The following is a 13,785-nucleotide window of genomic DNA, read 5'->3' as shown; positions in this document are numbered from 1 at the left end:
AGTGTCCTCCTCCTCCACCACCGCCTGGACCCTCAGATGCAGTTCCGGTGGCCTCTCATTCCATTCCTTCAGCAGATTGACATGGAAGGTCTGCCTTGGCTTCCGTCTCCCCGGGAGTTCAATCTCATAGGTTGCCGGGCCCATTTTCCGCACCACCTCATAGGGCCCTTGCCACCTGGCCAGCAGCTTGTTCTCTGAGGTGGGCAGAAGTAGCAGAACTTTCTGCCCGGGTTGGAGAGTCCGCCGCCTGGCTGCCTTGTCATACCAGGTCTTCTGTTGAGACTGGGCTTGCTCCATGTTGGTCCGCACTAGCTCAGTCATTTGCTCCATCTTGTCCCTCATTTGGAGTACATGAGCAAGGATGCTGCAGGTCCTGGGCGTCCCAGGTCCCTCCCAGGCCTCTCTCAGCACATCCAGCGGGCCCCGCACCTGTCGGCCATAAAGTAGTTCAAATGGTGAAAAGCCAGTGGAGGCCTGGGGAACCTCACGATAGGCAAAGAGCAAGTAGGGCAGCCAGCGGTCCCAGTCCTTCCCGTTGACTGCCACAAACTTCCTTAACATGCCCTTTAAAGTCTGGTTGTAGCGTTCCACCAGGCCGTCGGTCTGAGGGTGGTATGGAGTGGTCCGGATGCCCTTAATCCCTAACAAGCTGTTTACGTGCTTTAAGATTGTTGTGAGGAATGCTGTGCCCTGGTCCGTGAGAACTTCCTGGGGGATCCCTACCCTAGAGAAAAGTTGCAACAGGGCCTGAGCTATCGGACGGGCTGCAACCCTGCGCAGTGGGAAGGCCTCAGGGTAACGGGTGGCATAGTCACAGATTACTAGGATGTACCGGTAACCAGTTTGTGTCCTTTCCAGGGGTCCTACAATGTCCATAGCTATCCGGGAAAATGGAACCTCGATAATAGGTAGTGACTGAAGGGGATAAGGGCTAGTTTTTCGGCTGCTGGTCAACTGACACTCATGACAGGTCTTGCAGTACTGCTGTACATCACTGTAGAGCCCTGGCCAATAAAATCTGGCGGCGATCCTCTCGTAGCTCTTGATGTTACTTAGGTGACCTGCCCATGGGATTTTATGACCCATAGCCAACACCTGCTCTCTGAGTGATCTAGGCACAACCAGCTGCTCTGCCCTGCCCTCTCCCGGCTGATGGTACAACAGCCCTTCTCTCACTAGGTAACTCTCTCCAGTCAAAGTAGGAGCTACCTCGGTATGGACCTCATCCGACCTTGTCATAGGCTTTATGCAACGTGGGATCCTCTCTCTGCAGCTGTTCCAGATTAACCAGGACATCACCCCACTCAGCATCTGGATCGGTAAGTGGTACCTCTGCATTCCTCTCTACGGTGCCCACTAACCTATCCTGTCGGCGTTGCCTGCGGGACTTTTTAGCCCTTACTCTGGGCTGGCGGAAGGATTTCCCCCTCCGAAAACGGCAGTTCCTGTAGGCTGCTTAGCTCAGCCGACTCCTCTAGCTGTTCTCTAGAGGCCCGTGCCTGGCTCTGGGATCTGGTTACCACCACATTGACCGGTTTGCTAGCCTGCACCAACTCTGGCAGAACCAGGATATCCTGTCCTATGACCACGGGATGGCTCAGCTTCTCTACCACTCCAACCCTCATCTGGTAGGTCTGGCCACTGACACTGAGGTATACTTCAGCTGTAGGGTATTCATGTTCATCTCCATTGACACAGACGATTTTTATGTTCTGACCCTGCACCATGTCCCTCTTCTCCACCAGATGGGGGCTGAACTAGTGTCTGGGTACTTCCCGTGTCCAACAGGGCAGTGGCTTCTCTCCCATTAACCGCGACAGTAACCATCTGCAACCTTCCCATAACCCCTGTTTCACCTTCCCCTGACCTCGGGACACAGCTATGGCCAGTGTGTTTGGGTTTTCTTTTGGGACATTCCGGCTTAATGTGACCCTCCTGATGGCAATAGTAGCAGACTACCGGACCTCCAGGTTTCTGTTCTGGCCCTACCCTCGGCTTGACTGAAGTGGCAGAACTTGGGACAGGCATTCTATGAGCTTCCTTCGTCTTTGGACCACCCACATGACCAAAACCCTCAGACCTACCGCACGCTGCTGGTCTTGCGTAGGACTCCTGCCGGAAACTCCTTTGCCCCCGCCGAGCCGCCATGAAGTTCTCCACCAGTTCTGCTGCACTCCGCCCACTCTGGGGTTTGTGTTCCTTCACCCAGACTCGGATGTCTGGGGCCAGGGTGCGGAGGAATTGCTCCAGGATGAGCACCTCTGCGACTTCTTCGACCGACTTATTTGCCGGCCTAATCCATTTTTCGAAAAGATCCCTGAGGCGGGGTGTACAACTCACGTGGGGTCTCATCCGCTCTCACCTCTGGTTCGCGGAACCTCCTCCGGTATACTTCCTCATTGATCTCATATTTCTCCAATATGGCCTCCTTCACCCTGCTGTAGTTTGTGGCATGTTCCATGTCCATGGAAACATAGGCACTGCGTGCTTTGCCGGTGAGGTGGGGCACTAGGAATACGGCCCAATCCTCTCTCGGCCAGCGGTACGCCATTGCCAGCCGCTCAAAGGTGATGAGATACTGCTCAATGTCGTCCCCCTCCCCTAACCTGGGGATGGCAGCCCTGGACCAGGACATTGTCGCCCCTGAATGTGCAGGTCCTGGAACTGAGACTGGTTCCAGGGCTGGAGCTGGTGCAGATGCTGGTGTTGGTGATACTGGAGCCGCCGCTGGAGCCGCCGCTGGAGCCGCCGCTGGAGCCGCCGCTGGAGCCGCCGCTGGAGCCGCCGCTGGAGCCGCCGCTGGAGCCGCCGCTGGAGCCGCCGCTGGAGCCGCCGTTGCCACTGGAGAGCCCCCTGCAGATGGTGTATGTCCTCCCAGTAGTGGTGAGGGCCTCCGGTCGGCCTCAACATCCTCCCTGAGTTGGTTCAGCTGCATCTGGACACTCCTCCAGCGCTGCTCCTGCTTGATCGCCTCTTGCTCTTGGGACCGCAAGGTCCGCTCTAGGAGCTGGCGCAGAGCGGCCAGGTCAGATTCTTCTGGTCTGGCTCCGCCCCGAGCTGGACCACCGGCCTCACCGCCCAGCAGCTCCTCTTCGTAATCGTCCACATTCTCCTGTGGATCACCTCTGGCCAACCTCTGGTCCATTCGACGCCAGGTGGGGCCGCGCCCTCGTGCTCTCCCTCGTCTTTCCCCTTGTCTCTCCAGTTTCTCAGATGGCGTCTCTCATCCCACTTCTGACACCAAATGTGAGGGACCGACGCGGTCACCCCTACTACTGGGATGTGGACCCACTGGATTAGTGAGACAAAAAGCCAAGGAAAAGCGATGACGTTGTAATAACTTTTATTTCTTTCTCTCCACGTATTTGTACCAACCAGAACCAAGCCTCCTCCTCTCTCCTTCTTCAGCCCAAATGAGCTCTCCTTTAAATAGCTGGTGAGATAAGGTCAATTAGGCCATACCATTACTGAGGGGGACATCAATTAATCCCACACACCCAACATAAGCACAATGATAAAATAAACATTTTGAGACAGTAAAATAAACATTAATAGTACACCACAACACCTCTGCACACCAAAACAACCCCTTTCCCCAACATACAAATGAAAACTGTGATCGTGGTTTAAGCCCACACCCCTTTTCCGATTCCCCGGCGCCCTCTGCCGGGGATGGCCTTTAAATGGCGCCCTCCTTGCGGTGCGCGCTCCCGCTTGGGGCGCCTTCGGACCGGACGCCGGAAACAGGAAGTAAGTGCGTGACTGTTTGTACTTTTGCCGAATGCCTATTGTAAGCGGGCAGGTAGTGGGTACCGCACTACATGCCCTTGGTGTGGTGGACAGAACCATTGGAGTGGTGATGACTGTAAAAGAGTCCCGGAGCCCGTGTGACTTTCGCACACACCTCCCGTGTATAACTTTAGCGCCAGGACGGTGCGTGCGTGCGAGCGTGCAGTGGATGTGTGTGTGTGGTTGTGCGCGCGCCTTGGTGCGCGAGTGGAAGACGGCATTCCGGTGTTCAGTTCATGGAGGAGCGGGGGGGTGGACGGTGAGAAGGGGGGCTCACCTTCTCACAGGGAGAAAAAGAAATTGACCACACACAGTTCCAATTGGCTGATAAAGCAATTCCTAAACAATGCATTGTCTCAAATCACATACTTCCATGCTTAAACTGAGTATTTTGAGGACCCAAGCGCATTCACACCGAATTAGTTCAGATATTTCAAGGATCTAAATGAACACTGTTCACCTGCATGAGCTACAAAAAACTCACTTAAAATGTGTTGGACGTCATTTTAAAAATTAACTTTTCATTTAGTTTTTATTCATGTCTCCAGGACTAATTCAACTTGACTGAGGCTTGTGTCTCGTTGGTGTTTCAGTAACTGTAACACTGACTTTTTTCGTCTTTTTATTATTATTCCTTTCCCACTGACCTTCGTTGTGTTGCTGCAGTCACAGTTGTTATGTCAGACGCTGGGTCATTTTCCATAAAAACATGGCAGTGGAATTTATTGAACCCAGGAAGGAACCCTGAGTGAGAGTCAATCTGTAAGGAGTGAGGTTCGATTTCAGTCGCCTGACATATTCAGACTATACTTTCAGGGATCATTTCTATAGCATCTGCCTTAAGAAATGTGTTTCTGTTGGTGTTTTGTCTTGCTAACCATAATGATGAGTCATGATGTTTCTTTCTGTGCTTGAGACTGACAGTGAATAATGATTCACCTCATATGTTCACTGTTGTTGATGTTGGTTCTTCTTGAAGTAACACTGGGAGGGATGTGTTCAGAGTGGTTGTTTGCTGTTTATTAATGCAATTATGTAAGATGCAAGAAATAAGTATTCGATTGTTTAAATCAGTTTGTGAGAGGATGTACAGGTATGTGTAGGATATATATATATTTTCTGTTTAAAGCATATTCATGCATAGTTTACATGAACACGCTATAAAATTGCTATAAACTTTGAATTTGAGTATGTCACGTCCCAAACTCTTCCTCTACATTCTGATTGGCTGTCTAGTCCTCCGTCTTCCCTTTTGTCTCACTGGTTAATCCAGCACCGATTCCCTGCCGCTGGGAGGGAGGGACACTCCCTTACTGATGGTGGTTCCATTCTCAGCTGTTGCCGTTTGTCGTGTGATGCTGCTCTCCGTGGTTCTGAAGAGCCAAGCTCAGGGCTGTAGGTGAGAGCATGGAGCTCTCCGGGGTAAATAAAATAAAAGGAGGTGTCGAGCAAGATTTGGCCTGGTGGGTTTGAGTGTAACTTAAGAACCATGTTTCTATCAAAGTAGAGTCCAGGGTGCTTGACGAGGTCTGATCAAGACAAGTGGATAAAATGTGACAGCAAACCTCAATTCCAATCCCAGTGAAAAACGTCAATATAATACATGTGACACTTTTGTGGGTTGTTGTGGCCGAGTGGTTAAGGCGATGGATTAGAAATCCATTGGGGTCTCCCCGCGCAGGTTCGAATCCTGTCAACAACGGTGTTTTTAAGTGGCTTACTCTCCTCCTTGTTTGGCCCAGTGTTGTCTTCCAATCCAGTGAACCCAGGATTCTATCTACATCAGCTACTTCAACTACCAGAATGTCGCAAGAACGAGCAGCATTTGATTCCTGACGAGCAACACAGCTGCCTACTGCGTTGTGTGTCTTTGATAACATGACTCTGCATAAAAAGCCTCCTTGGGCATCTGTATCGGATGCCCCCTGGATGCCTCCCGAGGGAGGTATTCCGGGCATGTCTCACCAGAAAGGGGACACTGGAGTGACTATGTTACTCCGCTGGCTTGGGAATCTCTTGGGGTCCCCCCAGAAGAGCTGAAGAACTGGAGGTGTGCGTTCAAATTCCCTTCTGACAGCAGGAATACATGAATCAATAGAACTATGGCTGTTCGTCATACATAAATAAACTGGGGATGGTACACAAGGAATGATTGTTTGCCAGTGTGGTTCCTTATCAAAACTGATCTCGATGGCCAAAAGATTCTCTGCTGAGAGGGCATTGCAACTGATTTTGGAAGAGAGTATGTCTTACAATCATGTATTTCAGAATTTCAGATTTACTGATCCTGTGAAGTGGATTGATCTTGTGGAGTGTCAAAGGACTGTTGACTATTTCTTGGACTGCTACAGGCATTGGTGGTTCAGTGGTAGAATGTGAGGTACCTGTGTTTGATTCCCAATGCATCTAAACTAATACTTTAGTGCTTTCTTCTTCACTGGTACACCATACTGTTCGCATCACTTCTATGCACGTTTGGTTGTGTTCTGATGAGTATTGGATTTCACCTGGGGCCTGTACCACCAACTCACCTCTGACCTCACTGATTTAAAAGACGAGTTCATTGTCTTCACGAGACACTTTCCACATGTGCTTCAGTAAAGACCCTGGGTTCAAATCCCAGCAGTTCCTCTGACCACGGACTGCGGTTATGTGCAGCCCATCAAGTCAGCTTTTCATACCAGATTCCATCCAGAAAAGTATTCTGGATTGGAGTAATTTGGAAGGACGTCGTGTTTTTTGAGAGATGTGGAAGGAGATGGACCAAACTGATTATTTCTTGGGGTTCTTTTTCTTGCTGGAGTTTTCAGGTCCAAAGGTGAATCCACAGAATCCCTATGGGATGCAGAAACTGGCAGAGGAAATTTTCCGCACCACAGTGTCTCTGGAAAACTTCCACATTATTACCAAAATGATCAGCTTTCCGTTGATAACCGAGACGACAGACCAGCTTGACAGCAGAGAAACAAATTAGCTGCCATGAGAACAGTGTGGGAAAAAGTGGGTGCACCGGCTCCCCCTGTTGTACAACCCTGGGCCTAATGTCAGCATTGATAAGCAGCTCATGCCATTCAGGGGATGCTGCCCCTTTCCGCTGTATATACCATCTAAACCTGCAAAATATGGTATCAAGATATGGGCTTTCTGTGATGCCACTTCATCATATGCTTGGAAGCCTGATGGAGGAGCCCCTGAGAAAAATCAAGGCATGAGAGTTGATGACACTCATTGGGTACAACATTTTTTTTTTTTTAATGTCACACAAGCTGGGACCGGAAATCCTAAAGAGGAAGCTGACCATGGTGGGAACAATTCGGAAGAACAAGCCACCCCAATCGCTGACTACAAAGAGCAGGCCTGTCAACTCTTCCAAGCTTATGTACACAGCTGACACATCCCTGGTGTCCTTTGTGCCAAAGAAAGGCAAGAATGTGGTACTCATGAGTACACTGCCCAGGGGTAGGAGAATCTGTGGCCAGGAGCATCAAAAACCAGAAATCCTCATGGATTACAATACCACAAAAGGAGGGGTGGACACCATGGACAAGCTGGTGACTGCTTTTAGCTGCAAAGCCAGACCCTGCAGTGGCCACTGGTGATATTTTTTGACATACTGGACATCTCACCTTACAACGCCTTTGTCATTTGTATGTCACTGAACCTGCAGTGGAACAGCGGGAATCTCCAGAGGTGAGACCTCTTTCTTGAGGAAAAGGAACTGATAAAACCTCAAATCCAGAGAAGACAGCATGGTCCAAGAACCCCATTGATTCAGGAGGAGAATGCTGGTGTCATAATGTTACGGTTTGCACATACAAGACTTACGGTCATCCACTTTGAGTCCGCACGGACCTCTGTGCAGTAGTAGAGAGTGGATCTACAGCTGAGTGACCAGTGCGCAGAAGGCGAAGAAAATAGAATATTAAAAACACTGAGACACTATGTCATAGAAAAGGACTTGTTGATGGACCTAAAACACACGGATAATCTCTACGACAGAGTAATTGAACTCTTCCTTAAGAAAGAAAGGAAGGACTTTGTGTACAAATAATCAGGATAATCAGGTGTAAAATGCTGCTCTTTTCCAAATTGTTGCAGTTTTCCGAGGTTATTATTGATGATTTTATGTGTCTTATTTCTTATTCTATTATTATGTCTTATTTCTTCATTAAATCCATTTATTTTGGCTACATGAGTTATCTATGTGATGCAACAGCCCCTTATACTGCATTTCTTCAAAATAAGAAGGTTTCTACAGTGACTGAAGGCCTGGGCATGGCCCGCCACTGCACACACACACACACACACATCGACACCAGGGGCCTGTATCACAAAGCTGGATCAACAAGTCTTGGGTTACTTGATTAATGGACGAAAGTCTACCGTTTGGGCTATGCTATCCTCTCTGGTACTGTTTTTAACTGGTTCCGCTCCTATCTCACAGATGGATCTTTTTTTGTAAGTATGGAAACATGTTCCTCTAGAACGCATGAAATTAAGTGTGGGGTCCCCCAAGGGTCAATTTTAGGTCCACTTCTTTTTAATGTTTACATGCTTGGCTTGGGGGATGTCATCGGGACACACGGTATCAATTTCGCTGATGATATACATCTGTACATCAGATCTGTATGTTCTAATATTGTAGATTTTTCGTAATCTTCACAATTTTAGACTTTTTTTTTAATCTTTTGGTTTTTAGCTCCAGTGTTTCTTCATGGGGCCCCTCCACACTTGGGGTTTGAGTCTGCTCTCTCCGCAGGGGCTTCGGCTTGGGAGCCCCTTGGGCCTGGAGGGGCTGGGGGGGGGCTCCACTTCCTCTGGGGTCTACCCGGGTCTTTCCAGGCTGTGGGGGGGGGTCTCTATGGTGGTGCTCTTTGTGGTATCCATACTTCGGAGTATGATGCCTCTCGGTGTGGATGGCCACTGTAGCGGACACCCTGCTTGGTATCATTCCTCCACATGCCTTTCTCACCACTTGTCACTCAGCCCATCTGAGGTCACACCAGCATGACCCCTGCTGATTTCTCATCAACACGGAACCTCCTTATGGGCCTCCTTCCTCACTCTCTGGGCATCAAACCAAAAAGATGTCACTGCTGACATTAGACAAACACCTTGCAGGGAGAAGAATCTTCCTCCCTTCCACAGTTTATGACTCTGAAGACCCAAATCTCAAACTCCCCCACTCTCTTCTTTGGGAGCCAAACTGAACTCCAGACCTTTTCATGCATTCCTGAGCAGGACTGAGACTCTGAGATCCCTTTGAATCATTTGTAACCTAACAAATGTATTAAACATATTATGTGTCTCATGGTAATGTTATATACTCGTATAGAAGAACATTAGTTGTTTACTACCAGTTTACCTGAGGCTGATATTAGAATCATGGACGTTTTGATGTTTGCTGTTCAACAATGTCTCCTTTTCTGATGATGTACTCTAATACCTTGCTACAGACTTCACCAGCGTGAAATTTGTAATGCCAACACGTATATTCTTGATGTTCTTTATTCTAGAATGTTCATTCTAGAACCCTGAACCATGTAATATATAATCTTCTTACAGATCCTGATTCTTTCTTATCGTTAGATAAGTAATGATGCTCAGTTATACTAGGATATCTAGTCTTTAATCTCATGATACATTCTGTGCCAGTAGTTTACAAGAGTTCACACATTGGGTCATGGTGTTTGGGGAAGGTTAACACAAAAGTTTTTGGCTCCAAACCACAGATGCGTGTCCCCTGGGGGCTGGTACATGCACCGCTCCTGCCAGTCTTAAATTACTACTAGTATCTCCTTTTCTAACTTGTTAGTTGAGGTGTGATTGGACATTAACTTGACCAATTCATGCATAGTAATGAGTTAGACGAAACCACCTCTTCCCACGATAAAAGGGCAACACACCCTTTGTCCTATGAGCAGTCATTTTATTCACTACGAGCATTTTCGGAGCAGTCATTTTCAGAGCAGAGGATTTTTCTTTGAGCACTCCTTTTTCTTTTACCAGAGTTCTGTACCTTCGCTCCGACAAAGTTCTCCAAGTTCGTTCAGCTTACCTTGGATTTACACCAGCTGTGTGTCCGATCCGGCACGGCGCCGGATCAAATACGTTTCCATTCTAATCAATGTGTCCATTTACACCAACTGCGTCTCAGCTCTGTCAGTCCGAAGTGCTGCGTTGAAGATACTGAGACACATAATTTTGGCACTAAATCCATGAAGCGGGACAGGAAAATCCACACCGAAACAAACTAAAACATCTGGCTACTTTTCAGAATAAAACGCTCGACGTTGACGCCAGATCGTATTTCACACTATTTCACCAGTACTTTCAACACAGTACGTTTATTAAGAGTATTTATTTACTAATAAGCTACTTTCTAAAGGTTAGTCATTAGTTCAGTTATTAAGGGATTAATAATTGATCAATAACTTTATCCTATCACCATCACCCAGAATGTATATTTTTTCTTCTTTTACGTTCTATGTCTGTTCTTTGTTTGTCTTGTGTTTTGTCATTTTACTATTTTATGTGTGTTATTGGTATTTAGGCAATAAATACATATCTTAAAACTGGTTGTTGCCTGTTTCCTTTGTGCGCAGAGACATGATCCATTGAATCTAAAAGATCCCCTATGCTGCCCATGAACAAAAACTGGGTTTTTGCTACAGCACCCATAGGTGGCTTTTCCTCGCTCTGATTCTCTGTGCTAAGCCATGTCACCAGTCCAATTACTGTGTGCGTGCGTGCATGCATGTGTATCCTTGAGTGTGTGTGTACGTGTGTGTGTGGGGAGTCCATGTGTGGGAGTGGGTGGGTCGGGATGGAGTGTTTCCATAAAAACCTGGCAGTGGAGTGTATTGATCCCAGGAAGGAACCCTGAGTGAGAGTCACTCTGTAAGGAGTGAGGTTCGATTTCAGTCCTCTGATGTCAGTTTCTGAGAGGACACACTATAGCTAACATCACATAAAAGTGTTGGCTGTTGGCAGAATTAAAGAGTTAGTGACACAGTGAATGACAGGAAATGATGCCTGGACATCTTACATGTGTAAAGTAGCATAGAATTATATTATAAAAATATAATTAGAATTACATTCTAAAAATATAATTCTATACTAGTTCTTGCAGGACACAAATTGAGGTGAAGATCTGGATTTGTCTGCAGTTCTTGAGTTTGACCATGAGAACCATGTTTCTGTCAAAGTGGCGTCCAGTGTCCTTGAGTTGGTCTTATCAGGAGTATAGTGGATAAAATGTTATGTGGGAATAAACATCATTTTTCAAACAGTCTCATCACCATCACAGTTGACTGATAATAAATAACAAACTGAATAAGTGTTGACAAGCATGAAGCCTGTGTAGCTCAGACTTTTAATCTGAGGGTCCAGGGTTTCGAGTCCCTGTGCAGGTGATGACTTCATTTAGCAACATTAACCTGCTTATGTGCAACATGCATGTGCAGTTTACCTGAAGTATCTGGTAAGTCAGCTCACGGTACAAACCTGTGCCCAGTTAGTGGTTGCTGCTGTCTTACGTCTTCTCGGCTACTCTGCTGCCTCTAGTGGACGTCCAGTGTCCAGATTGTGGCAACCCCAGAGTGAGGCAGGTGAGGGCATCAGCACCCCAGAGAGCTCTGTGCTCTCACCTACAGCCCTGAGCTTTGCCCTTCAGAACCACGGATAGCGGCACCATACGACAAATGGCGACGGCTGAGATTGGAACCCCCATCAGGACGGGGAATGTCCTCTTTCCCAGCTGCAGGGAATCAGCGCTGGATGAGGAGACAAAAGGGAAGATGGAGGACGACAGCCAATCAGAATGTAGAGGAAGAGTTTGGGATGTGAAATATTCAAAGTTTTATAGCAAACTCAAAAAAATGCTGAGTTAAAATACTGTAGGTGATAACAGTACAGATTGTAAATTAATGTGCTTTGTGCATGAACATGCTTTTAAAAATATATATCCAGAGATGCATGACATTATCTATAGCGTGCTCGCTCACAAACTGACAAAACAATGCAATACTGATTTCTTGCTTCTTACATATCTGCATTAAGAAATGTTGAACAACAGACAACCACTCTGAACACATTCCTCCCATTGTTGCTTCAGGAAAAAGCAACAAGCACTCGTCAACGACAGTGAACATATGAGGTGAATCATTATTCATTGTCAGCCTCAGGCACAGAGAGGAACGTCATGACTCATCATCATGGTTAGCAAGACCAAATACCCAAAGAAACACATTTCTTAAGCCAGAAGCTATAGAAATGATCCCTGAAAGTATAGTCTGAATACATCAGAGGACTGAAATCGAACCTCACTCCTTACAGAGTGACTCTCACTCAGGGTTCCTTCCTGGGATCAATACACTCCACTGCCATGTTTTTATGGAAATCCAGGTCTGCCAGTCACAGCGTCTGACATTACAACTGTGACTGCAGCAACACAACGAAGGTCAGTGGGAAAGGAATAATAATAAAAAGACGAAAAAAGTCAGTGTTACAGTTACTGAAACACCAACGAGACACAAGCCTCGGTCAAGCTGAATTAGTCCTGGATACATGAATAAAACTAATTGAAAAGTTAATTTTTAAATGACGTCCAACACATTTTAAGTGAGTTTTTGTAGCTCATGCAGGTGAACAGTGTTCATTTAGATCCTTGAAATATCTGAACTCATTCGGTGTGAATGCGCTTGGGTCCTCAAAATACTCAGTTTAAGTATGGAAGTATGTGATTTGAGACACAGCATTGTTTAGGAATTGCTTTATCAGCCAATTGGAACTGTGTGTGGTCAATTTCTTTTTCTCCCGTTCTTTAGGTTTACTGCACACAAACAGAAGTAATGTCAAGACAAGGTTGCCAGTGACAAGGTGTTCTTTGCTCCTTTCCAGACATAAAGCAGTGCTCAGGAGTCATGCAGGCTCTTCAAGAGATCTTTCTATTCTTGAGTAAATGAAATATTTAAAAGATATAGATTTGCTTTCTGGCTGTGATCGAGGAACTTGTGTGTTATAAAGAATCTACTCTATTCCTATGATTACAGATCACAAGGGATTAGCAGTCCATCAACCTGAACTGCTCTGTTGGCTTGTGTGTTGTTGCTGCACTCAAACATTATAATATGATTCCACGTTATTTTGCCCAAAGAGCAATACAGTTAAGACTGAAGAGAAAAAGGTCTGTCATCCATTCAAGACAAAACCTTTCTATTTTTAATCCAGAAGCATAACAAGGAGGGAGGAGTTGCTACACAAATCTGACTGTTCAAATATTGGTTCAAGGCATGTTCATAGAAAATCAAAGCAGACCTGCTGACCAGGCTGTGATTGTACAGTGTGAGGTGAGAACTGTGTGCTGTGGCTGCACCAAATACGGCAAAGGAATGTGTTGTAAACTTCCTCCCACTCTTTGGACTCATCATCTGTCAGTTTACATCTGTTAAGTTTTACTTAAGCTTTACTTTGTAGTACAGTCTGAATTGGCACTATACGAATAAGCTGTAAGCTTTATGGCTTGTTGGTCTAGTCGTATGATTCTCACTTAGGGTGTGAGAGGTTCTGCGTTCAATTCCTAGACAAGCCCTCAACACAGTTGTTGTTTATCCAAGTATCCAATGTCACATGCAACTCAGGAAACCTTTATTAGGCTGCACTGAGATGATTACTGTATTTTAATCCCCACATGAGGTCAGTACTGTTCCGACACTACACTGCACACACCAACACTTTGGTACCATGTGACCAACTCAGCGAATTGGCTGTATTTCTGTCAGCATCATGTGTGACTGTGGTCGCCCAGTGTTTAAAACCTGTACTACAGACTTGGAGAGCCAAAACATTCATGATATAACATTTTGTTTGTCATTACTTTATTGAAATGTGTACACATTGCACATTGATGTGAAATGATTTCCTGTTGATAAAATCGTCTTTGTTCTCCGAGCTATCACAGGATGAGAGTCTCTTGTATGCAGCCGATTACACTGG

At 46.4% G+C, this 13,785-nt stretch overlaps 3 non-coding genes across 3 annotated transcripts; 2 read left to right on the top strand and 1 right to left on the bottom strand.

The window, feature by feature from the left end:
- The first annotated feature begins 4,589 nt into the window (after positions 1-4,589).
- On the top strand, positions 4,590-4,798 carry LOC144742091 (small nucleolar RNA U3). Its single transcript, XR_013590060.1, has one exon. It is a non-coding gene; the product is annotated as a small nucleolar RNA U3 (small nucleolar RNA).
- Positions 4,799-5,409: 611 nt separating this feature from the next.
- Positions 5,410-5,491, top strand: TRNAS-AGA (transfer RNA serine (anticodon AGA)). The gene has a single exon. It is a non-coding gene; the product is annotated as a tRNA-Ser (tRNA).
- Positions 5,492-11,869: 6,378 nt separating this feature from the next.
- Positions 11,870-12,086, bottom strand: LOC144742089 (small nucleolar RNA U3). The gene has a single exon (XR_013590058.1). It is a non-coding gene; the product is annotated as a small nucleolar RNA U3 (small nucleolar RNA).
- Between the last annotated feature and the right edge of the window lie 1,699 nt (positions 12,087-13,785).

Source organism: Lampetra planeri, unplaced genomic scaffold (genome assembly GCF_965212315.1).
Source record: "Lampetra planeri unplaced genomic scaffold, kcLamPlan1.2.h2 scaffold_853, whole genome shotgun sequence".
NCBI lineage: Eukaryota > Metazoa > Chordata > Hyperoartia > Petromyzontiformes > Petromyzontidae > Lampetra > Lampetra planeri.
This window is presented reverse-complemented; position numbering and strand designations above follow the sequence as displayed.